The sequence below is a fragment of the Balaenoptera physalus genome (genome assembly GCF_965194825.1).
Source record: "Balaenoptera physalus genome assembly, chromosome: 16".
Classification (NCBI taxonomy): domain Eukaryota; kingdom Metazoa; phylum Chordata; class Mammalia; order Artiodactyla; family Balaenopteridae; genus Balaenoptera; species Balaenoptera physalus.
The window spans coordinates 46,353,809-46,358,225 of NC_138898.1; positions in this window are offsets into that span (position 1 = coordinate 46,353,809).

Genomic DNA, 4,417 nt, shown 5'->3' on the forward strand with positions numbered 1-4,417 from the left:
TCGCTTCTGTTTTATGTTTTGGATTTTTGGCCGTGAGGCATGTGGGATCTTAGCTCCCTGACCAGGGATTTAACCCTCACCCACTGCATTGGAAGGGGAAGTCTTAAACCACCAGGGAAGGGACCGCCAGGGAAGTCCCTTCAGTGCCATTTTAAATGCTCTAGGTCAATAAAAAGAGAAAGCTTCACATGTATTTTTATTCAGTACATATGAAAGCAGATCCTGAGAAAACACAAGAAGAAAACAATAAACGAATCTCCTTATGATTATTGATGGAAATGTCATAGTGAAATGTTAGCAAATACAACCCAGGAATGCATTAAAGAAAAAGTAAATCCCACCACGTAAGGTTTCTCCTCGAAATGCAAGCTGGGTCCATCTTAGAAAATCAATTACCATTCACACAACTTCCTCTAAGTCAGCCTGCAGCCCATTCCCAGGAGGCAGAGCCTGAGGCAAGGATTCCCAGCAGGTGCTTCCTAGTGGGAGGTCCCAGGAGAAGGCTGAGGGGGGCGGAGCAGGCAGGGAGCCTCGGGAGCCAACAGGGTATCCCTTGGCGTCCAGCTGGGACTCTGGAGTGTAAATTACACCACGATGCCTGTCTCACTGGGAGACCAGGGCTTCTTGTCACCCTTACAGTGTGACTGTGGGCCCCTGCCTCCCAGGGATCTCTGGGGAAAGGGCCCCCGGGAGCTGAGGGCCATTCTTGGGATGAGGGACAGCTGCGAGCCGTTAGCTGCCCACACTCCCAGCAGGTGGCAGATGGGTGGCCCACCCTGAATGGGGATCCAGGTTTAGGGGTCTCCCCCAGCATCTCCTGCTAAGTCAAAGGGAAAAAGACATATAATCATTTCCTTAGAGGTCAAGGAAACGTTTGGTAACGTCAGTACCAAACGTTTGGTAAAGTTCAACATGTTTCTGATGTTTAAAATCAGTTGAATAGTAGACGTTTGCTTCCACCACATGACAAAACTATGATAAAAATACATGCCTAATGGTGAGAAGCTAGGAACAGTCGCATAAAAGCCTGGAAGCTGACACTTCTATGGGGACGCCATCTCGTGTGCCATACTCTTGAAGAGCCCTTTAGGGCAATGCCACAGGAGAGCACTGAATTCAAACCTGTAAGACAGGAGGTGTGATTATCACGTTTTGCAGATGGATGGATTCTATGTGAAAGACAAGGAGAATCAACTGAACAATTATTAGAAGTAATGAGCAGTCCAGTCAGGTGCCTGGCTAGATGTTTACTTTGCAAAATCAATAACTTTATAAAAACCAAAACCAGTCAGAAAAAATAAAATGTTAAAAAATATTCCAATTATGATAGCACTAAGAAAAGATTTTAAAAACATCATAGAATAAACAAAGTGCATCCTCCTTATGACAGAAACTTAAAATATTAAAGAGACAAAAAAAAAGAATACTCTGACCACATGGAAAGCCATTCTGTCTTCTGGGATTTGATAACTTCACATTATCAGCTGGAAACTCTTTTCCAGTTAATCTATATGTTTACGGTTGTCTAAATAAAAACAGAAAAATAGTTTGGTTTCAACAAGATAAGTTGATGTTTATCTATGGGAAGTTTTCACAAAAAAAAGGAAGAATGAGGTAAAATAGGAAGAGTCAGATCGCAAGGAGATTCAGATACATAAATCCAGATGTACTGAAACATTGCAGCTATGAGGAATATATGACGCAGTGTGTGGGGTGTGTGAATAGACACACGGACCAAAGAAGAGAACCCTGTACAGAGATAGACCCAAATAGCACCAGCCTTTAGTTTATAATAAAGATGGCACTTTAAATAAATAGAGCAGAACGATGTGGTTGTTAAATGAAATTAGGCAACTAGATGACCATCTGGAAAAACATTAAATTGGATCTCTAACTCACTCCATTCATCAAAATATACTCCAGATGTAAGAAAAAACTTTAAGTAAAATGTAAAACTGTAGAACTACTGAAAACACGGAAGCATGGAAGCACTCTTTTATGGGCGTGGGTTCAGAAAAGCTCTGTCTAAGCATGCTACAAATTCCAATGCCATCAAGAACATGGGTAAAAAACTTTAATTAGATAAAAATTAGAATTTTCTGGAAAGAAAGCAATACCAGAAATGCAGTCCAAAGGCAAATGACAAATAGAAACAAGAAAGCACACACACACACACCACACAGGGCTGACTTTATAACCATGTATTATGTTTCAGTAAGAAAAACAACAAGCTCTCCATAGGAAAACAGACACCCTCCTCCCCACTCCCCCCAAAAAAAGCCCTTCTTGGGGTCTGGTTAAGGAATGCACTAGACTAGATCGTTGATGCAAGCTTGGAAAGAAGGGCCAAGGCTGTGGGGCTGATAAGGTACAATCCCAAACGTATTTCTTTCTTTTTATTTTTTTTTATAAATTTATTTATTTATTTTTGGCTGCCTTGGGTCTTTGTTGCTACATGCAGGCTTTCTCTAGTTGCGGCGAGCGGGGGCTACTCTTTGTTATGGTGCGCGGGCTTCTCACAGCGGTGGCTTCTCTTGTTGCGGAGCAAGAGCTCTAGGCGCGCGGCTTCAGTAGTTGTGGCTTGCAGGCTCTAGAGCGCAGGCTCAGTAGTTGTGGTGCACGGGCTTAGTTGCTCCGCGGCATGTGGGATCTTACCGGACCAGGGCTCGAACCCGTGTCCTCTGCATTGGCAGGCGGATTCTTAACCACTGCGCCTCCAGGGAAGTCCCCCGAGATGTATTTCTAAGTGACAAAGTTTGGGCAGGACAGGACTGCACATATATGGAGATGTTTATCCTTGAAGAGAGGACCGTGGAAGGATGTCCTGGGAATGCTCGCTCCCGGCCAGGGCCTCGGAGAGGAAGCCTGGAGCTCTGGAGGAGGAAGGGAGCTCACTTCCTTGCATCTTCCTAAATCTTGCTGGAATTTTAAATCACATACATACGTTCATATCCAATTTTTAAAACTTGGTAATTTTTCGGAAAATACATGGGAAACACATGGGCACCAGCAGCCTCCACAAGCTGCCAGTGGGACCCCGAGCTATGTCAGGAAGGAGGACCTGCAGGACTTGGGGGAGGCGGGCCCACAGATCATACAGAAGCCGCTGCGGGCGGTGCCTCTGGAAAGGCCCTCCAGGTCTGTGTCCGCAGAACTTTGTCCTCTGAGCTCGCCCAGGTGAGCACGTAGCAAACTGACGCGGACCTGGGCCTGGGGGCCATTTGCACGGGTGTCCCTGGGGGTGAGATGACAGCCTTCTTGGATCACAGGTGGGAGAACACCTTCCAGGAAAGAGAGGAAATGGCCGGAAAAGCCACCAAGCCAGCGAGAGACTTGTGATGGACACGTCGGGCAGCCAGTTGGCGGCAACCTGAATGGGAGGCCGAGTGCAGCCCCTGGACATCAGACCGCCAGCCTACCTGTCAGGACTGAGGTCCCAGGTGCCTGGCCTCAGCTCTGGTCCTCACCTGTACCCCTCACCTTGCAGCGGCCGCCCAAAAGTGAGCTTGCATTTGAGTGGAAGGAGCATCGTTGAGTCTACCGGGCTCCACTCCCATTTCTACTCCAAAGGTGGGGCCAGTTTCCGAGTCCGTCCATTGCTGTTTCTGGTCCTGAATAAGGCAGCTGTCTACACTCACCTAGTTCTGGGCAGCATTCGCATTATCCTTTAAAACCCAGCTCAGATCTGAGGCTCTGGGATTTCCCTGACATAATTCCTTCTCAACCTCCCCCAGACTCCAGCCACATTTTCTCTAATTATATCTATCAAACTCTGTTTTGATTTTCTTAACCTGTCTGTGAGCTCCTGGAAGGCAACGGTGTCTGTTTTATCTCAGGCTCCCGTGCTTTAGTGAGGTGTTCAGACCGCAGTGATTGGGATGGAGGCAGGGGCATGAGGAGGACCTCTGAGGGGTGTAAGAGGTCAGTGGATGCAGGTCCAGTGCAAGATGAGGAAGGAGCCCACACCCACGCCCGTCTCCTCTCCCTCCGTCTTCTGCCGGAAGGAAGGGACTGGGGCTCAGGGCTCGGCGAGCTGATGACATCACGGCCTTCCTTGGGAACTCACCCTTGCTAAGGAGGCACCGTCAGAAAGGTGCCTCTAGTGCCATGAATTCCTCCCTAATAGCACACAAAAAAATCCCCAAACAACCAAATCTCATCAGTAAGATGGATTTAAGAATGGTGGCATCTTCACCCAGCGGGACACTCAGCACAGAGACGTAGCTGAGCCATTCACGCCCAACACGGCTGAGCCCCACAGACTTGGGGCTGGGTGACAGGCTCCCACGTGTCTCCACTGACCAAATCGCGGTCACCGAGTCACCGTCTGAGCTGTCCTAGTCGGGGACAACGGTGCCACGGCCTCCAGGGATTGTCCTGTTTCTCAATCTGGTTTCGTGAGTGAGTTCAGCTGATG